Here is a 24,212-nt window from a genome sequence, read left to right as displayed (position 1 = left end):
ATTTCATAAAATTAATGCATGTAACATTTCTAATATTGAGGAGCGAGTTATGAAATTTCAAAGGCCGAATTGCTCTTTGTCTACAACTCTCAAGATTATTTTTTGTCAAAATTTAGGTTATTTTCGATAGAAATTTTCTTTTGAATAAACTTATTTTTGCAATTATTATTATTATTGACGATCTCTACTTAGGGCTTGTTCTCATTGACTGAAATAAGCTGATTTGAATTGAACTTATTAGAGCTGAACTGAACTGAAACGAAATGAATATTTTATAAGAGAAAGAAATTAGGAGCTGAACTGAACTGAACTGAACTGAACATAATCGTATGAGAACAAGCCCTTATTTATGCTGATATGATCTTATATTAATATGTTGAATAGAACTGACTTTTCGACTTAAACTAAAGTATATTAATTGCTTATTTAATTAAATGCTGGTACATACTCGTATATATCAGAACCATTTTTTTTTTTTTTTAAAGAGGTTGTACAATCACCCCAAACGAAGAAAATAGTAATGGTAACGGAAAGTGCACAAAGGCAGGTAGGGCCGCAGGCAAATGGGCAGGGTATTGTGCTTAATGAAGGGAATTTTGTAATGAAAATTAGTACAATTATATCTCTCAAAATTTAACAAGTTAATTAATTCATGCTATCTGTTTTTCTAAGAAATGAATGTTCAAGGCCGAGAATGTTGTGTGCGCATAGTGTGTGTAGTTTATGGGAGACACAAACAGTAATGCAAATCTTTGACCGTTGACTTTTTCCAATCTGAAATTTTTTAATGTCAATTTTTTTTTTTTTTTTTTTTAAATTTAGTCCATCTGCTTTTAAGTTTCACTAAAAACAGTACTGGCTGGTTTTTTTTTTTCAACAATTTCTGACATAAATCAAACAAGGGAGTACGTGAAATTCTTTAGCAAATTTTTACTGATTATCGTTTCCAATATTTAATTATCAACACATATGTTTATTGTAATCATTAGAAGTAGAAATTTTCAAGTGATGTTTATTAATTGATTCTCTTCCCCGAGAATAAAATGTTTAGGTGTGAAAATTATATGACTGTTTGATTCGAATATTTCTTGTATGGTCTAATTTGATTTGATTTCTTATCCTGATTAAAAATTTGATATTAATTAATGAATTAATAAAACTTTGTCAAAAGTATCTTTTTAGATTAGACTCAATGTGCTTTCATAAAACGTAGTAAATTTCTAATACAAGGCGAAGAGAACAAGTTAAGGAGCTACCCTTGGTCAAGTGGCTTCTAAAACTAAGGAGCTGACTTTTATATCCTATTCTCCATTTTATTTGTTTTAATCATAAAAATATCATTCCCTCCAATTATGCCTTTTTTTATATGTTTATTTTTACACCTTAATTTTCTTCCCTTTTTTTTAAAATAAAACTTCTCTCTCTCCCTACTCCACACAATATAGTAACCATATACATATATATGCAACTAAACAATGCATACCCCCCTTTCCTTGACATCTATACAAACAACAATTTTAACCAACTCAAGAAAAAGGAGATAGAGTGTTAAAAAAATCAACTGTTATTTCTACCAAACAACTCATCAATTCATCTTCTCATTAGTTTAAATTAAATTGGAAATATATTACCTCTAGCTAATTTATCAGTTTCATCTTCTTTTCAAATACAACAAATTGTCATTACATCGAAACAGCTATTTTTCTTATTTACAAAAATAATCCCAAGAAGATTCAAGGATAATGCAATTATTTTTCCTATTCAAACATCACTAGAGGATCCACAAAAGAATAAAAATGGATTAAGCTATCAAATTACAATGAAATGAATTGAAAAGACGTGTAGTGGGTCAATCAAACAAAAAGAAAATTAATTAAGCAAATCCCTGCTCTTTTCCTTTGTCTCCCCATTATCCTACCTCTTCCTATACTTCTTTTTTTGATTTCTGAATTCAACCCTCTATTCATGGAGATGACCCTTAGCTAGTGGCTCAAAACTAGGCATAAAATGATGTGGTCCATTAAAAAATTAACTATATACTAAATGGATATATTTAGATATTTAATCTTATAATATGATTTTATAGTATATGAAATTTGTAAATAAGAGGTTTAGTGGTCCATGCATATTATGCATGCTTACTACATCTATTTATGTGTTTGACCCCTTAATTTCTGAATTAATTTCTCCCCATAAATTAAACAGTGACATTATTATTGATGGCTTAGGCCTTGGATTTGCTTTGTTGCATGCAATTGTCCTTTTTCTCTGCTTTATTTGTTCCCTCGTGCATCTTCCTGTCATGAAGGATTATGGCCTTAATTACTTTTTTAATTGAATTTTGATTAATTAATTTGGCTAGATAACCCCTTAATTCATGTCTATTGCTCCTTTACAAGGGTTAATTAGGTGTTTTGCACTTGATGTTAACAATGTGTACCTTAAAGAGCCAAAATTTTCTTTTATTTTAAGTAATTTAATCCGTTGAATTATTTTGTACGGTCTACTTGTTTTCAGTGATGTCAAGATTGTTGGTGACAAGAAGGTGATAATGGAGAAAAAAGGTGTGATTCAAGAACTTTGAAGTTGGAAAGTGGAATAGACCTAAGCTACTTTAGATGAATATTAAAGAAAGTGGTGAATTGTAACCTATTTGGATAGCTAAAAAATTAAAATAGAAAGCTACTCCGTAGTTAAAAAAATTTGCATTATTGTAGCTAGGTTGCTTCTTAGCACGCTGAAATGACAAAAACTAAGGATCTCTGTATGGATGACTCATTAAATTAGAGACTACATAGGCTAAATGATAAATAAATCATTGTTCAATAAGGCTTTGTTTTTGGGCATAAAATTTGATCTAACTCGAAAAATACAATAATTTCAGGTACAATTCGAGTTTGAAATAAATTATCAGATACGTGTAACTTTTCTCAAGTTTGATAAAAAGAATTTAATAAGAAAGACATTTAAATATTGTAGGTTGCTTCTTAACACGCTGACAAGTAAATTTTGGTCTTTTCCAAACAATTTACTAGTAAAATACAAAGAGTACAACTCTATTTATTCACAAACTTTAAAAATGCTTTGACAAAAAGCCATCCTAAGACAATGGTGTACTACTAACATGGTATGACTTTCTTGTACCGTGTCAACTTTGAATTTCATAGCTAATAATTCATGGTAGTGATCATAATCATAATGCATGCAAAAATACTAGATTTTTTTTCCAAAATTAAATAAAAGTGGACCGACCATTGTAGTATTATCTTTTTTTGTAATCCAAATTCATATCATGACTAATTTCCGAACAATGTACCTAGCGAAAGTACTAGGGTGTTACACAGCTGTTTCAAAGATTTTCTCATGCATCTTACTATTTTATCTCTACGTACTAATATTATGTATTAATTGGATTATCAACATACACATAAATTTGAAGATTCTATGATTAATTAGCCGCCCCTCTAATATAAATTCCTTAAGTTATAAACAGCTAATGACAATTAATTAGATCATTAATATTAATCACACAACCATGTGAGACAGCCCTTGTACTTATGCGAGAGATTGAGGCACGAGGATGACGAGCACGATTAATTAATTTAATTAGCTACCGAATTAAAGAACTTACACTTTAATGATATGCACCAGTTGTCATTAGTTAAAAGATTAAGCCCATGGTATTAAGGCTTCCTTTCTGTTAATGTAATATCACACTTATATTAGAAGACTAATCTATAATTAGTGGTCCCTAATTTCGTGTCGCCATTAAGGTGTGACAAGATATTGCCACTACCTGTGCCAACAGTATGGGAACACACTTTTACATAATCTATCGTAGAGGATTGATTATGAACGAATCGTCGTCAAGGCAGGATCTTGCCTTAATTAAGCGCGTCGTTCAAGGTTAATTACTTAATTTATATATTAATAAAAAAAACCTTGGCTTAATTTAACTTAAGTAAGTTGGTAGAATTAGAGACTTTAATTGGTTCTTTAAGATCCAAATCATGATCATAATTAGGTAAACAATAGTACTTCACATGCAAACACTTGGTTTGAAGGTAATCATGGAACAGCTTTGCTCTCAGGTGACCTTGTTTTGAAATAAGAACCTAAGTTTTCTAGTACTTTTTTTTAGTACTATATTATAAATAATTAACAATGGTTTGTACATCTTCTCAAAAGGGTTAAAACAAAAGTTTGTACACGAACGGTTTTCAATGTATACCTATTATATATGACCAGTTGCATCTTGTTCCCATTGTCTAATGATAATGTGAATAGTATTGGAGTGTTCACATACACCAATAAGTGTTTTGATCAGCTCGTAAGAATGTTTGACTTAATCAAAGGTCTTAGGTTTTAGCCTAAAGAATGTTTTGATTTTTATCGTATTTGAATTAGTTGGAGTTTTATAGTAGGTATTGTCGCAAAATAATATAGGGATTTTATAGAGGGAAAGAAAAGTCACATTCTAAGGTCATGAAGCTAATAAAATACTATCTTTATTTAAAAATAAGGGTAATGATATATATAACCCTTAGGGCTATGTATAAGCATCAAATATGCTACCTAAAATGAAATTAAGTTGGGAATTCATGACAAAATCACGCGCAAATCGGTGTGAGTAATGTAAATTTATCCTTAAATATTTCCTTTTTTAGCTCCTTATACATAGCCCTAAGGGTTATGTTTATCATTTTCCTAAAAATAAATGTTCCACTTAAACAAGGCACATATGCCAATGTAAAACTTTTACTAATAATATCTTTATTTATGAATAAATCATTGATATTCGAAAACTATACTATACAATACAATATTATTTTTCTTATTTATATATTATTAGATGAAAGCCCGTGCGTGCACATAGATCTTGAAAACTATTTAATAGTTTCAAACAAAAAACACATACAGTAATAGTTTAATTAACATAAATTCTTATATGTGGTTACTTCATTCATAGGGGTTATTTGGTCAATGTTACAGGGGTTACTCTTGATCAGTGTTATAGGGATTACTTTATTTTTTTACAAGCAGTAACATGGTGTGGCCTGGTCTGCCGCACCCAAAACACACTTATTAATTAAATTGCTATTGTCTATTCGAAAAGTCTAAGTATTAGGATTTTTTTTTAATATAATTTATGACGCGGCCTTATCTGTTGTTGCTACTTATTCGTTGTTGTTAGTCACACGGTAATTTTAATTATATATAAATAAATTTTAAATATGTTATATCATTCGTTAGATATTAAGGATAAAATCTTTTATGTGAAAATATAATTTTTTTTAATATTTTAAATCCTAAAACACTATTCGTTATTTTTTACATTTAAAATTAAAATCTCAAATCTCATTCGTTAATTTTACTTGCGTGTAGAGTGAATTTTTAATTTTAAATAAAACTCAAATATATTTTATCATTGGTTGAAATAAGCCCTAGCTTATGTTGTATGCCAAATGAACTCAAAAAATGCCTTCTTCATTTATATATATTAGATTAGATTAACGTTGGTCTAAGTGGCTTATGCAAATAGTGTAAAGAGTTGAAATGGATAGGAGCATTTATTTTAATACAGAGAGAGTATATCAACTTACCGATGTTGCCTGTTTGAGAGGAGATATATAATTTTGTAATCAATAAATAGACAACTTTGAATTTCCCTATTTTTGTGCCAAAATCTTATTATGAAAGACACTGCAAATATCAACTGTACTATTTGTAGCCTTATTAACTTTCAAAACTCTACAAAATGATGTAATTATACATATAAAAAGATAAGATAGTTAAGTGGTCAAATAATATGTAAAGAAGATAGAGTTTCTTTGATTAAAAAATATCATCCTTTTGACATTTTTTATAAAATTTGACTTCACTATTTTGTTATTTTATTCTAGCAAGAATAATAAAATTCTTTTGAGGTACTTTTGTGACAATCATATATATCTAGGGGCCTGTTGTCAATGTTACATGTCTCCAACTTAGACGGTCAAAAATGGTTGTAATTATATACCTAACTTGCATATATTGGAATATGGAAACATTCAAACATGAAGGAAAAGAATACATACACAATAAGGCCCGGTTCTTTAGAGCTGCTCTGCTCTGCTTTGCTCTGCTGAAATCTGCTCTGCTTTGCTCTGCTCTGCTCTGCTCTGCTGAAATCTGCTCTGCTCTGCTCTGCTCTGCCCGGCTCTGCTCTGCTTAAAATTAATACTAAATATTGAATTATTATAATAATAATGTATATTTAATAATAATAATAATAAATAATTAATACTTAATGATAATAATAATTAATATTGAATAATAATAATAAATAAATAATATTTAATAATAATAATAAATATTTAATAATAATAATATATAATTAATATTTAATAATAATAATAAATAAATAATATTTAATAATAATAATAAATAAATAATATTTAATAATAATAATATATAATTAATATTTAATAATAATAATATATAAATAATATTTAATAATAATAATATATAATTAATATTTAATAATAATAATAATATATAATTAATATTTAATAATAATAATATATAATTAATATTTAATAATAATAATATATAATATTTAATAATAATAATATTATTAAATATTAATATTTAATAATAATAATAATTAATATTTAATAATAATAATATTAATAATAATATAATTAATATTTAATAATAATAATATTAATAATAACATAATTAATATTTGATAATAATAATATTAATAATAATAATATAATTAATATTTAATAATATAAATATTATTAATTATAATTAATATTTAATAATAAAATTTAATGATTATAATAGTAGTAGTAGTAGTAGCAGTAGTAATAATAATACTTGTAGTAATAATAATAATAATAATAATAATAATAATAATAATAATAATAATAATAGTAAAAATAATAATAATAATAATAATAGTAATAATAATAATAATAGTAATAATAATATTAGTAATTATAATAATATTAGTAATAATAATAATATTAATATTAATGAAATCTGCTCTGCTCTGCTTTGCTCTGCTCTGCTCTGCTTCAATCTGCTCTGCTCTGCTGAAATCTGCTCTACTCTGCCCAGAAGCTCAAAAGAACAGGGCCTAATACTTGTATATATTAATCCCTCTTAGCAGAAAATAAAAACCATTTAATTTAGCTAGCTTACATCAACTTAGATAGATCAACACTTATATCTTAAGGCATGTTCTAATTTACGGAATTGAGCTGAACTAAACTAAATTGAATTGATTGGAACTGGACTGAACTAAATATTTTATGAGAGAAAGAAATTAGGAACGGAACTGAACTGACTGGAGTTGAATTGAACTGAACTGAACTGAAAATAAGCTGAAGAGAACAGACCCTTAGTCTTCTGTTGTTATATTAAGGACAACCTCCTATATATAACACATTAACACATTATACATATTCCATTGATTGTCACAATAGAACACTAGAACTTAAAAAATTAAGATCAGAAATCCCTTATTTAATTAGCCTATACCAAAATTTTTAGTGCACGTTTTTCTCTTACGTGCATATATGGACTAGCTAGCTTCTAGTCTCTAAGGGCTTGTTCTGATTGACTAAACTGAGCTGAACTGAACTGAACTTATTGGAGTTGAACTGAATTTAACTGAATATTTTATAATAGAAGGAAATTAAGATAAGAACTGAATTGAACTTATTGGAGTTGAACTGAACTGAAAATAAACTGAAGAGAACAGGCCCTAAGTGGTGAGTTAACTGATTAGAAAGGTTTTACTCATATAATTCATATCCATGTGATACAATTAGATAACAAAAAACATAAATTATTTATAAACGATTTTCAGTGATGTTATATTCGAAACAAATATAACAAGTTTAGAATTGTGACGTTGGTTAAAGATTAAAATTTAATACAACTATTTATAATGGTTAAATTAATTATGAACTGCACATCAGTCTTGTACATTTAGATATAAGTGCAATTAATAATGTGTTTCTTGCTCATTCCATCCGTTTCACTTATTTGTAAAATTTTAAATGAGAAAAAAATAATCAGGGTACATGATATACACCTAATTTAAGCATAAACATATATGACTAATTAAGAGTTTATAATTTATATTGATTCGCATCACAGAATAAGTTTTCTAACGTAATCAAGATTTTCTTTGAAATCCCCACGCAAGGTCACTTCAATTCCAAATTTAAGTAGGAAAGTACTTAGCAATCATGGGATTTCTCGTATACAATATCACTATAATAATAATTGTTGGAATCTAATTTATCTACTTTAGGTGAAAAGTAATTAAAAGTTCACAAACATCATGAAAAAGTTCTCAAAAATTTTCAAAACCTAGCCCAATAATTTGGTCTCTATATTTTCAAAGTACTCAAAATTGAGTACTACTATAGTACTAATTTGGCTTGACGCATTTATCAGCCAAAGGCTGCTTAAAAAGGAATCGTGCATTTTACTTTGCAGAAGAAATAACAAAGAAAATTATAACTTCACTTCCTATTCTCTACTTTATATGGTACCATTTAACACTTATTGGTCGATTATTTGTACAAAGTCATATCCAAGATTATCCTATTCACAATGAGAAATAGTATAACCTAGTAATATTCAAAAAAAAAAAAAAAAAAAAAAAAAAAAAAAATAGTATAACCTAGTAAAATGTTAAAATATCTATCTACTATGTATTAATTGTATATCTTATCTATATGTATGTACAAGCTTTAACAATGTTATCTATTATAGATAATTACTCACAATGCGACACCTTACATTCTTGATACTACTTGATAATGACATGATGTGCTGTCGTTTATTATAGCAGATGACACGATATGATGATTACTTTATAATATCTTTTCGATTTTTTTTAGAAAGTGAAGATAGTTTATCTCGTACAAGAGACACTAAGACATGTTATTAAATGATCTTACCAACATATAAAATATATAAGAACTTGATGACATACACAATTAATCATGAAATCTTATGGATAATGTATTAAAGGTAAAAACAAGTTAAGTGGCGTAGACATATTTTCGTATAAGTCTGTAAATGGTCGGGTAACTCAGTTCATGTATTGTTCGTGGCAAATTGTGACTGCTTGTGGTGAGTAGACACATGTCATAAACAACTACCTAAGTAAAGACCGTTACAAATTTAATAGAGAGATTGATTGGTTTAAGATAAGACAACATATTGTGACAACTTTGCTAGTCAATAGTTAATGCAATTCATTATATTTTACAAAGTATATGCTACTACAAGTCTACAATTACAAAGGATGTAACTCGCCCAAACAATACTCATAACTTGAATATTTTTTGTTTCTTATTCACTCATATACAAGTAATATTCATATGTATTTTTTTTTTTTTTGTTGACTTTTAATGATATGATGTGTTAAGCAGTGCATTGAAAAAAATTACTCCATAGTTATTTATGTTATCATCTTATCGTTTACTCTCTATAAAGTAATTTATTACAAAGTACATACTTTTTTTTAAGTAGTTAAATCATTTGCACTCTTCTTAGGGTCTGTTCATCAGCTTAATTTCAATTCAGTTCCTAATTTCCTTCTCTCATAAAATATTCAGTTCAGTTCACTTCAATTCCAATCAGTTCAATTCAGTTCATTTCAACTCAGTTCAGTAAATATGAACAGACCCTTAGATAAGTTGATCTCATGGCAAAGTTTGCCAAAAGCAAACACTAAGGTTTTTGGATATGTTACTGTTAGCTCATTAGAGACACTACATACCTAAATACCATTTGCTAATGTACTATAGCCTATGACTTACTACTCCTTTCATCCCTTATAATTTGTACAATCTTTTTTATTCGAAGATTGTTCAATAAAATTCCATAATTATGTAACACTGCGCTAAACTCGTATGGAAAATTTTGTAAGAGACAGAACAATTATCACTTAAAATGATGTTAAATGGGTATGTCACATCCATCACGAGTGTTCACTTTATAAGTCCAAGGAGCTTCTACCTCAAAATTATATGGCATTTTAGAGTATTCCATTAGCTTTATAAGGTGGATACAACTTTTTTGAATCTCTTCAATTGTAATACACATCCCAATACTATTACACTATTTCAATATGGGACAACATTTTCACTCAGATGTGGGTTTGATCATGAACTCAACTAATGCGGCTAAGGTAATGATTGTCGGTAAAGAAAATGGGCTATGAGCCTAGGAGCATCAGCACACGATAGGATTATAATGTCATATAGATTGAAGATGAGCATAAAAACAAAGATTAGTACTTGGGTTGTACCAATTTCAAAATTGGTCACGTCTTTTCTTGTCTCAAAGTATCATCCCCCAACAACTTAAATGGTGAACGTAAGAGGCAGTCTTTATCTAGCTTTAACTAGTGATATGTGACGGAAATCTCCACCTATATCATGCGCGATATTATAGATTTAACACGGAAGAAGTGATAGTTTCAATGCAAAATTAATAGTCGTCCTCGCATTCATTCATCATACTGTTTTCTATTGTTCAAGTGTCTCATTAAGTTTGTTCCATACGAATATTTTTTCAGAAGAAAGTGATAGACATTTATACTAGGGAAATAACAAAGTAAGAACAACTAATGAAAACTTCAACCAAATTTTTAAAAAAAGAACTTTGGAAAGAACCAAGTAACAACACATGCTAAACTACAAGAAGTTTTGATTAAGAAAGTGTTAAGTTCACTCTTAGGCCTTGTTTGATTGAACAAAAAGAATGGAAAAATTGAAAAATCATGGAAATTTAGAAATTGGGGATTTGTTTGATTGGTTATAAAAAGTGAAATATGTAAAAATTGCAAATTCATGGAAATTTCCAATTCCTATAAAATGTGGGAAATAAATTACCAAGGCTCCCCTTGGTAACTCAAAATTCCCATGAGTTGCAATTTCCTTTATAGTATCCAAACAAATTTATGCAATTCCTAGGAAATTGAATGTGGGAATTTAATTCCAATGAAATGCAATTGTCTATGGAAAATAAAATCCCATATCAACCAAACAACACCTTAGTATTAGATAAATTTAGTGGGACAAAGGATGTAACACACGATTTTATTTTCTTTTGGAATTGACTTAACTCATCCTATCCTTTGATTTCAATTCAATTAAAGGTGTAAAGGGTGATCAATGCATAGATCATACTTTTTTCGGGATTTTTCTGTTGAAATGATGACTCATGAAGTGATGCTTGATTAAATTTAGGAAGAGTATATCTTTGTATTTACGCATTAGAAAACTATATTAGCTCAGCCTATCTAAATTTAGGAAGCATATCTTTGAATTTACGCATTAGAAAACTATATTAGCTCACACTATCTTGAGTGTGGTTGGCCACACCATGTGGTTACTTGTAAAAGAATAAAATAGCCCTATGCTGATCGAGTAACCTCTTTATAAGTAACCTCTTTAACACTGATTGAGCAGTGGTGGACCCAGTGTTGGTTACGCTGGGTCACGTGACCTAGGGAATTTTTGTTATTTTTTTTTTTGAAAAAAACAACTAAGCTATAAAAGGAAATGAAAGCATATACTTCGTATTAATTATTGTGCATTGGTGGTTCAGTCGTCTAACACTACTCTCTATAGACAGTTGGTTATAGACCAATATGGATTCATTTGTATGATTTCTTTGCTTCATTTATTCTTTATCATATAGTTTTTTCTTTCCATTAAAAAATAATCAAAGCATATACTATTAAGGAATAATTAGTAATTGTTATAATTCTAATTATTCTGTTTATTAGTTTTTTTCTATTTTTTACTCTAGTCAAGGATTATTGTGATTAATTTTACCTTTTTTTTCTTAATCTATACTACGTCTATTTTTTAACACATTCATACTTTAAGTGATTTAATCTTAGCTATTTATTAATGCGATCCATAATGGTAACCTAAATTCATTATATGAGCTGTATCAATTAATTATATCAATAACTATTATTGGAATTGTGACTTAATTTTCAGAATGAAAAGAAAAAAAAGTGTGATATAATGACAAGTTTTTTTAGTCCAAAATTTATCCTCCTCTTCCACAAAATCATCCTCTTCAATCACAAAATCATCCTCCACAAATTAAAATTCACCTCTTGGATCGATGGGTTTACGGTTAATGGGTGACGGTGACCCAGCACCCATAAAATCTTGGATCCGTCACTGTGATTAAGTAACCCTTATAACACCAATGAGGTAACCCTCTCGTAATGACTGGTCACTTTATATGGCCACCCACATATGAGAATTTGTTGCTAAACATAATATTCATGACTTTTTATGTGGGCTTGTATGGCTTAGGCTGATCCTAGCTCTATAGTCTATACATGCTTTTGTGGAGATGAGGGAAGGTTAAAGATAACCCTACATCGAATGAAACTGCTTTCAAATGTTAAAGAAAGTGGCCTATAAGCTCTAGAGTACAACACGTATAAATCACCCTTCCTTTTACCCAAGGCCCCAACAAGGGAAAAAAACTATAGATTAAAGAATCATGAAGACTGGACTACAATAACGAGATTTAAGGTGAGAACGATATAATAAAGCATTCACATGTTTGTAACTTCCTTTTTCATGTACTCCGTATCTAACTCATTTTTATCTAAATAGTAAGAATGTGGTTAATTTGAATAGTTATTTGCTAGATATGGAGGGCCAAGTCTAGTCCTATCTAGCTATACATCAATAGTAATAAGTAATAACAACTAAAATTACATTTACAAGCTGGGTTTTCAAAAAAAAAATTACATTTACAAGCTCTTTTTCCCTCCTAAAAATTGGTTATAGTAGGCTTTATATCCTTAGATGGGCCAATATTAAAGAAAACTCTACTGTGCTTATCATTATAGGATAAGCATACATCATCGTCAATTCATCATATCCTATCTTAATAGGTAGGGAGAAAACCTAGAGACGGACTTGTATCGAGGGCTTAAAGAAGATAATGGAATCACATATGCTTTTTAAATTATTATTAAAAAAATTAAAAATTTCTTACATACATTTGAGTGTATTTAAACTTAGGTGGACATATGGGGCTATGGGCCCTTTTTTGGTTCATGTGATAATCTTTACTCCAAAATATTCAAATGAGAAAAAGAAAAAAAAAACCAATGAATTAAAAAAAATAACTCATACATACCAATATTCTTATAAATATACACCAAGATACATAATACTCTGTATATAATTGAAAATTATGTACTAAGCTGATAAAAATTACTATGATATTAAAGTTGAGAGATTATATTTCATTCTAGTGTATTAACTTTTTAAGCCAACTCCCCTTTATATATTTAGAAAACCATAAATTTGCCATGTTTAAAATTTATCACTACTCAAAAAAGGATGTCTTTTGGAGGGAGGGCGGTGTAGGTGAGTTTTGGATGTCATTGTCTAAGCTTTTGTACTTTGAAAAGATGCCCAAAAAAAAAAAAAAAAAAAAAAAAGCCTCCGATTACTTTGGCTTTTAAGTGAAATGATAATATATTGTGATGCCATATCTTTTCACCTTTATGTCTACTTATTGTAAATAATCCTCTGATAGTGTGTCAATAGATGTGGCTTCATCTTCACAAATTATAATGGCACAGTTTTACACTTACTAGGGTCATTATCCAAAAGACCAAAACACTTGTTAAATTTATCTGATTTTTTCATGCACTATTGTCGGTCAATATGCATGGCAAAACATTTGTAACACTGTTTTGTATTCGACAGTCAAACCAATTTGCAATTTTTTAGCATCATTGTTTATAATTATTTATCTTTTTTGTCTAGTTAATGGAATCAAATGCTGACAAAAAGAACGTCATGCTACTGTTTATGGCTCAAAGAAAACAGTTTATTAAACTTAATCTTATTTACATGTGCACACCTTTATAGTTTGTACTTGTACTTGTTCTACAACATACAAAGTATAAATCTTAATTATGCACACCTTTATTATATTGAACTTGTTGTCATGTATCATTTTATAGTTAATTGTATTCCTTTCATTTAATACAACCAAAAAACGAGTAACATTCACAAGCAACAATCCGGGATGTATAAAGTTAGGCCCTGTTCTTTTGAGTTGTAGTCTGTTCTGTTGAAATCTGCTTTGAGTACAAATAAGTTGTCACTGTCCTGCTTTACTCTGTTAACACCTACTCTGCTCAGAAGCTCAAAAGGACAGAGCCTTAATCGTTTCAGTTTTAGATCTAGAATTCTGATAGTAAAGTTTATAGGTCATGGAATCAAATCTTATTAAAGGTTTTTTGATGGTTGATTTTGGTATATCTTTTTTCCTCAATGACCGAGCGTCTAACTTGCTAAGGGCCATGAGGCTAAATTAAGGGATCAGAGTCATGAAGGGTGATCAAATCCGGTTAATGAACTAATGTAAAAAGACATTTTATACTCTATTATGCCCGTCCCTAACATGGAAGCCCATTGAACTTGAAGTGTGTGGATGCGACATGGGTTCCACCATACCCAACACTTAATATTCCAATTTGAAAGAAAGGAGTGAATGAGATTCAAACCCATAGCTTTTGTATCACGTAGGCATTGATACTAAGTTAGATAATCAATTCAACCAAAAACTTAAGCTGATGTTTAAAGCATAAGATTGATTTTAATATATATACTTTATCAAAAAAGATAAAATACTAATATGTAGATTTTTTTTTAGATTTGTGTTCGCCTTTCAACAATAAAAAGATGCATGTTCAGTCAACTAGAAAAATATTGAGAACATAGTACTTGTAGATTCTAAAGAGGGAAAACACGAGCTCAAGGGTGATCAATTTCAATCTATAATAGAAAGGGAATAAAATAAATTAAATACCAGTTGCATTTATATGTAGTATTTTAATTAGGTTTATGTTCACTTTTTCAAAAAAAAAAAAAAAAAAAAAAAAGGTTTGATCAACATAGATAAACATTGAGAACATAGAAGATTCTTTAGAAGGAAAGCATACATACTTTATCTTATATTATCTCAATATCTCATATTCCATTTTGAATTATACCAATAGTTACACCCAGGGATAACTGGATGCAAAAGCGCCCCGCCGCCCCTCCCCCCAATGCATGGTTCCTACACTCAGATGTATCATGCGCATGGTACACTTGAATTAAAACGCAACCAAAGGAACATGAAACGCAGGCTTCAAAACAAGTAAGGAAAGCGGAAAGAATACCATTTTACAAGACAAAGAACATTGCCTTATAACTGAAAGAACACGAGAATATCTGTGTAACTTCCGTTAAATTAGGAAAATTAGTTATAAATGATTTTTATCCCACAGTAATTCTCGAATCTTTATAGAAAAAAATCAGTTTCCTGAATAATCTTCTCTCTCTAAATTTTTTTCCCCCAAAATAATTAAAGATGTTTTTTGAATTTCAAATTTTAAAATTCAAAATTTAAATTTCATTTTCAAAATCTTATTATCCAAAATACTATATTTCGTTCCCTTTCTTTTAAAAAATATTCTCTAAAAGCATTTTTCATATTTTTTTCACCAATTTAAAAAAATATTTTATTATAATATTTATTTTAATGATTGTTCTGTGTACTTTTTATGAGGTTCTTTATATGACTATATAATGTTCTTTATAAAAAATAAAATTAAAAAAAAATTATTCTCTAAAATTATTTCAACTTAAAATAACTTAAGTTCGTTTTTATATTTCAAAATTCAAATTTACAAATTTCATTTTTCAAAATTTCAGTTTTCAATTTTTTTTTTTTTCGTTCATATTTTTCACCAATTGTATATATAGTTGTAATATTCATTTTAGGGTCGGTATATATATATTTCTTGTGATGTTCTATATGTGATTTAATAATGTTCTTTATTAGAAAACATAATGTACTTGCAATGTCAATTATTTTTTAAAACTATACCTTTTTTCTTCTGTCAATAATTATAACATATAATGATTTTATTAGATTTTTCGATAGATTATTTTAAATGTCCATGTTCTTTAATTTTAATTTCAATGTACTTTTATCGTCCCATAATATTCATTGCTTCCTTCAAAAAAATAATATTCATTGCTTATTATGAAATGTTATTTGAATTTTGTCTTTGGATCGTGGTAGGTGTATATATAAGTTATGTTCATTACATAATATTATCATGCTCTTTAATAATATTACGTATATTCTTTAGATCTGAAAAAACAATCATCAACAGAGGAGATCTCAAAAGAATATTGTCATCAACCTTCATGATCCTGATTAATATATATATATATATATATATATATATATATATATATATATATATATATATATATATATATATATATATATATATATATATAGTTAGTGATAATTAATATTAAAAAATATATAGAATTAATAAATGATATATTATTTAAAATTAATATTATAATAATTCAAAGAACATATAGAATAAATCAAAGAACATCGAAACAAAGAACGTAAAGGATAAAAATAAAGAACATATAGAACGTTTCATATAATTGTTCAATAATTATAATAACGAACATAAGTACAATTTATAAAGAACATTATTTTCAACATTTGACAAAATATAAAGAACATCATCTTCAACTTTTTTCATATGGATCTCAAATTCATTAATATCAAAATTATTAAAAAAAAAAAATGATATTTTACAATAATCATGCAAAAATAATAACGAAATATAATCAACCTAATAAGCAAAATTTTGAAATTAAAATCATAACAAGTAAAATTAAATTACCTTATCCGATCCATCGATTACAATGTCCTCATAATTTGCTCTGTTTTTTCTCAATACAAAATTCTCTATAAACTTTGTTCTCTCTTTTAATTCAAAATTGAAATATGGTAAAATTTAATTTTGAAAGTTATGTAAAAATGGAGAATATCACGTTGAATCCCATGAATTGGAGAAGAGATTGATTTAAAAAAAAAAACGAGCAGCTTGCAAATAAAATATTAAAAACGCATCATTTAATATCAGGTGTACCATGCTGGTGTACACGGTACACCCTGGTGTACTATCCAATTTTCATAAACCCCCCTCCTCTTTTGCTATTAAATCTCATAAGTTTATCTAAGAAACAAATAAAAATACAAAAAATTAGAGCTATGGAAGTACTAATCAAAATTTTTGCATTTACTTCATGGTCACTATTGAAATCAAATGTGCAACTCAAAATAATGTCTCAAACAAGGTTATATATAATTTTACTTTGACCTCAATTAATTGAGAAACAAAGGAGATGCAAATAAATGATCAAAGGATTATTTTAATATAATAGACTAATTTGATCATATGATAACTGAATGGAAGGTTTGATATATGTATGTGTATGTGCATGAAAAATATAGGATGATCGGGGTGGTTATCAATTTTGTACATTTTAATCATACCAGACAAATAAAATTCTCTAGAGATTTAATAGTCGTCAAAATTAGTTAATATTATGTATATATAGGAAATATAGCATAATTGATATCCGATGTTGCGATTATTAAATAACATAATTAAGATCTCGTTATTTGGACTGAAATTTACTGAACTGAATTGACAAATTAATTAAAATGATCACTTAAACTGATCTGAAACGATTTGAATTGAACTGAAATAAAAGAAACTGAAGTGAACTGAAAATTCTTGGAAAGAAAGACTGGGCTTAAGTATATGCATGACTGTATGAGGTTTGCCACGAAGTGAAGTAGTGGAAGGAAATAGTTTATCCTAGTCTAAATCAGGTGAGGTAATTAGTTGGGAATTTGACACCTAAAAAGCAATAAGTCTGAGGCTGTAATATTTATGGACCAAACTTCTTGTCGATGGCTTTTGTAGAACATCATTACGTTACCAAATCCTTTATTAAGCAGCAAGTTTATCAACAATCATGATTTGTCATGGTTGTGAAGCAAAAAATACACACCATGTTGCATGTATGATGAGAAATTAATTAAATTCTATAACCATGGTTTTTTTGCATGGATTATATATAGGACCTACTAACAAATCTAACCAGGAATGTAGTATTCCTAAATTGGCTATGAAAATAGAGGTAACCTGGTTTTTACAAGAATCGATCGTGAAAATTCTTATGAAATTACGGCATGTCACACAATACTTGGTCAAAAATCTCCAAAAAGGAAACTACTCCATGCGCTATGACTACTAAATACTAATTATCTGCTCTGGTAATGGCTACTACTACTATTGCTACGACTATTATCTTGAACATTAGGTATTACTAAAATACACTCTTTAAGTTAGATATTACTTTGTATATACTGTTATCTTTTTCTATGTATATGTTGAACATATGTCTTAGATGCCAAATCTTGGAACTTTATCTACTAAGATAATTATAATCTACTTGACGCATATTGTTTTGTTTGAGTTCAAGCGTATGCATAGAACAATATTATACTTATTCCTTGAGATACTTTTATTTGAGACCACTAAATTGATACAAAGTTAACATATCGCCGGCCATATCATATCAACAAGGTGATGAAATTAAAGTGTAATTATGTCATGATTAGGACTGATGGCACTACGTAAAAAGAGAGGCCTCAAAATTAGGGGTAATTAACAAGAATCTAGTTGAAAGGGGTTTAATTAATGAGAATCCTAAGTGCACTTAAATGACAAAGACTAAGAAAGTAGAAGTCAAAATCCAAAGTAAGTGACTGATGTCAAAATCCAAGTGATTGGGTTGATGTAAACTTAACAACTTTATGCCCATCGGTTAGTGTCCCCAATTAGGCAAGCCAATTAGGTCCCACTTAACACGAACACCCGCTTGTCCACAAACTTACTCTCTCTCCTCCAATAGTCTCTCTTTCTCCTACAAGATCATTGCTCTCATATGGTAGGGGAGGGAGAATGGGGGAGCATATTATATTATTTTACATGCCTTTTATTTTCTTTTCATTAGAATGTATCTGTGCTAATGTATGACAGAATTTAGAATGTATTCATACTAATGCATGAGATAATCAAATGTTATTTTGTTTTCTAAGTGTAAATGTGGATCAATGAATACACATCAAATTAAATAGTTGTGTGAAAAGCTGACTTGACCGGACTAGATCCAACCTAATGTGAAAGTGACTTGATCTAGGATTGATATGTATGGACACAATAGTTTAACATAACACAATTTCGACTAGATTTGACCCTACCCAAACCCTACCCGATGACCCAAATTGATGCAATCATCAAACATTCAAAAAAAAAAATAATGTTAGAAAATATTTCTCTAAGAAAAAAGAGGTAAAGAAGTCTAAAATTAAGATTTTAAAGGGTTATGGTAAAAAGTTCAAAAAATTTCTTATTATTATATAAGATGTGATACAATTTTGAGCATTTTTTATTTTTTATTTTCTCTTCGAACTTTTTTTTTTTTTTTTTGAAAAAAATTTAAATTTTATATTATCACTTTCTTGTTTTGTTAGGAAGATATGATGCCTATGAAAAGAAGAGGAGATAAAGAGGGATTTAGATTTGAGGACTTTTAAAGAGTCACCTGGCCAATCAATGTGGGGAACATATTGATATACAACTTTGAAAGAAGCACAACAAAATGAAAATATATTATAGTAGAATTTTAATAACTAAACCTAAGAAGAAAGATGAAGATATATAGGTTGCATAAGTTTGTTCCTTAATAGCTTCAAGTTGATGAAGGGGCTAGAGACATTTGTCTGTCTTCCAATATATACAGTTTCTCTTTTGGGGAAAGAATGTCTTCCATAGACATGTCCTCATAATTGTATATATTAAGAGGCCACTTAGGTTAAATTGGTTGAAACCACTCTTGGTTTTAGATTTGTATTATTCACTGGTATGGTCAAGTATTCATTCTTCTCTATCTGGAATTATACGCTCATATAGTAAATTAAAATAAAGTTAGAATAGTATAAGGTCGATCTTCGTCTATTAAATTTTTTATGTTAGTTTAAATCAACTAGTAAGATGGTTCTTCTAATCTCAAGTTAGAACCTTGAGAGAAAATCAGCATTATATTGATAAGGAGAGTAATCCCTCAATTGTATCCAACTAACCTATAGTGGAAAAAATAACCTACATGTGAAAAGGGGATATTTGTGCCACATTTAAAAAGGGAACAAGGAGCAAGATTAACATATAAGTATAATTTAGGATGATATTAAACCTCTTAAAAATCATATGTGACAGAAGTGTTCTCTGATGTGAGTTTTGTGCTAAGTCCAATAGAGATTTAACATATAACTCAAACCGAATCAATCCATATCAAGTGGCTTAAGCAAAGAATTTATAACAACTAACACTATATTTTAATGTCAATATTCTATAGTAGTTCGACAACACTAACAAACAAATAGATTTAATAGCCATTAATCAATCTCTCTTTTAAAGATTAGCCATTTTAATAATCTCTCTTTTTGTGATAAAAGGAGTGAGGTAAGCTAAGCCTAGTTGTAGTGGACCATATTAGATACAATCTGCTCCTTATTAATTATATTTCTCCCTTGTGACAAAATGTCTGGAATCTAGATAGTGCTAAATGAGAGGTGGGCAATGGGGTGTATGCTATTGTTAGTGTATGGCATTTAATTTTCCCTTCCCAAATAATTTCATTGACTTATGTTTCTTGTCTGTGAGGTGTTGTGGAGAGATAGGGAAGCTTAGAGTAGATGTAGCCCCCACTTAGCCAATGAAGCTAAGAGATAGAGGTGTATGAAAACTATATGTTATGTTTTTCATACAATTTTTCCAAGGCTTAAAATGGGAAGAGAGAGATATAGTGCATATACTAGTATAAATTATGCCCCTTATGTCTAAGTGTCCCTTCTTTTTTGGCCCCTACCTTAATTTTTTTCCCCCTATTTTTGTTGAATGACCAAAAGGAATTTTTTAAAGTAGGGTTGTGAATTTGTGCATAGGATAGCTCTTAAGGGTGTCCCCTACCTTCCTCAAATCTAGAAAGCTTCATGTTATGTTTGCCATTGGAGGTAGGTGAAGGTTCATAGAATCAAGACTTTTTGATTATTGGCTTCAAACATTTTTGTTAATGTCATTCTTTTTTCCTCTTCCGGCAAGCCATGGGGGTCATGCATGCTTCACTTAAATCTTAACAAACTCTTGTCTGTTTTTAATGCATGTTTTTATAATCATTTGTTTGAAGGTTAAGTTAGTTATTGCAAATCAAATCAAACACCTTTGACGTTTTGATTATGAATGATAATGTAATCATCAACACCTATATTGGAATATAACTTGAGATATTTTCAATGAATCGGAGCTTCTAAGAAATAACACAATAATCTTTACTCCAAGTCTCCAACTTGTCTTGTATGTAACCGGCTGCACAATAAAAATAATATAGCTATGTATTAACTTATCAGCTTGTGTTTAAAATAACCATTTTAAGTGACATTTGAATGATGTATGCAAATGATCCAATGATTTTTTTAAAAAAAGTAACTCAAAATTGTAGCCTTTGAAAAAGTTGATATATTGCTAATACTTCCCCTGTTTCTTTTTAATTGTCACGTTTCTTTAGTCACGTTTGCCAATGCACAACTTCAACCGTTAATATCTTTAATTACCGATAAACAAAAATTATGAAAAATTGATATTTTGAAAATATATAGCGTGATGAATCAAACAAGATCCCACATGGCTATATTTTGCGTTACGTATAAAGCACAAAGTACGGTCAAAGGGGAGTGAGCAAATAGTGCTAGAGTCAAAACGTGTCAACTTAAAAAAAAAAACGGAGGTAGTAATAAATAGTGTACTCCTATATGTTTGCTTTATTACTCGAGGAATTTGGCAAAGGCAACTAAGAGCACTCTCATTTATGGGCAAAAAAATGCCCATGAGGAGAATTTAATGGTAAAAATGCTAAAAATGTTATCCCACTCATGAGCAAAAAAAAATATGCCCATGAGGAGATTACCAAATGCCCATAGGAATGGCAAAAATAAATTGCTACAGTACCTATGGGCCCATGAGTGTTTGTGAGAGAAAATATAGGAGAGATGGTGGTGTGGTTTTTTTTTTTGTTTAGCCCATGAGTGTGGGAAGAGTTCTTAAATAAAATGCCCATAAGAAAAAATGGAAAAGAGGAGTGAGAAAGTAAGTAGAGAGAGAGTGGCATTTTTATTTTTTGCCCATGAGTGAGAGTGGTCTAAAAACTAGAAATTGCTTAGCTTTAAGCGGGGAAGTCAGGAAGAAAAGGCCAATCCAAAAAATTGTTTAATTAATGAGACAACACAAAATCAAATTTACGAGACAAAACAGAATTAAACAAAAAGCAATAATATAAAATAGATTAAACAAAATTTACTCCCTCCAACCCGTACTTCGTACAATTGTAAATTTGTAATATATTTTCAACCTTTCCATTATTGTTGGAACATTTTTTTTTTTTTTTTTTTTTTTTGACACAATGGAACATTTTATTTTATTTGGTATAATAATATTAACTATCTAGTACAAAGTATTATTTATTTATTTAGCTTTTCCTCAAAAAAAAAAAAAAAAAAAAAAAAAGAAAAAAAAAAAGGGTATTATTTAGCTTTCTTTTGAACCCTCTACATTCATTTCACATCATTAATTATAAATACCCTCACTAAGTCTTATGAAATCCACTTTTCTATTAAAACCACAGATAATTCAACTTATCAAACATCAAACTTCATGTAATCATGTTATGATAAACGTTCAAACAAATATGGAACGGGGAATAATTTTATAGTGATTTAAAAAAAAAAAAAAAAAGTTACACAAAAATCCATATAAGCAAAATAATTTACAAAAATAAATTTTACATGAAAAAAAAAAAAAAAAGAAACTCTTAAAATTGTACAGAATAATAATAGAACGAAACTTCATTATGGAGTCCAGCAACTTTATATACAGCCTACAAAGTGGATGTCTGTGTGGAATTTTGGCTACTTGTCTCTTAGTTCTTAGTCTTGTCATATCGAAGTGCAAGTTTATAAACATATGTTCAATAGGATAACGAATTTTTAAAAGTCACATTTATATTGAAACGATTTTCAGTAGTGATGCAAATTTTTTAAAAATTAATTCCCAATTTTATTGGCTAATAATTTTTATAAGATGATGTTCACATAAGTAATGGAGACTAGAGCTGGAAAACTAACGTTTTTATTTTTTTGAAAGAAACAAACGAATTATTTAACAACTCATTAATAAGCTTAAAAAACATACTCTATATTTAACGACTAATTAATGAACCCAATATGACAATTTGAGGTGTCAAAATCACACCCGACCTGATTCGAAACCGATCCGAAAAATATCCAATTCAGATTTCAACTTGCATAAACACAATAATTTAGTACTTTCATATAACTCAAGTTTAAAAGTTAACCCAACCCGACCCGATCTCCTCAGACCCGATCCAAACATTCGAATCAACACCTCTACTGAAAATATTCCGTTTCTAATCAATTGAATAAAAGAACGACGACCCAAAATACCCTTTAACTATAAAGCTTTGCTAAAAGCATGTTCAATGGTTAACAAAATGAAGTCCAGATTATAAACACAAACGTCATGAACTAAGCAGTCATGAATTGTCATTAACTGGCGTTTGGTTTGCGGATGTAAACAGAATGAAACCTAGAAATAATACAGGACCGTAAAAGGGAAAGGAATGACCGTGATTACTACTAGTACATGTTTGATTTTGTTTCGAAAACAGGATAAAATGTTTGTACTTTGTTTATTTGGCTCAAAAAACAAGTGTCCAAATTACAATTTTTTATTACTACCTCCATTTTATATTATTTGCAACAATTTAACATAAAGTAGAGAGGATAAAATGTCTAATCGTTGTAAATAATATATAATGGAGTTAGTATAAAAAAGTATTTTCTGACATGAACATTTGTATAAATGATGAACCTTGTTTCAAATTTAGCATAATTTTTATAAATACACTTATACAAATTATCAAGTTGTCATGTACACTGTGCAAGATATATCCTAGCAAATAACTTATGAATAACTAATTCAAATGTAGAGATCTATGGGGCATGAAATGGAAAAAAAAAACGGGGAACCAAAGAAGATAGATGGAGGGTTGTGGGTAGTGGTGGATGGCAATGGCAATCGCCGATGGGTGGCTGGAGGCGGGCAAAGGTTCCAAGGAGGAGACAGC

This window comes from Chenopodium album, chromosome 13 (genome assembly GCF_948465745.1).
Source record: "Chenopodium album chromosome 13, dcCheAlbu1.1, whole genome shotgun sequence".
Lineage (NCBI taxonomy): Eukaryota > Viridiplantae > Streptophyta > Magnoliopsida > Caryophyllales > Amaranthaceae > Chenopodium > Chenopodium album.
The sequence above is the reverse complement of the archived record's forward strand: the minus strand, read 5'-3'. Positions refer to the sequence as shown.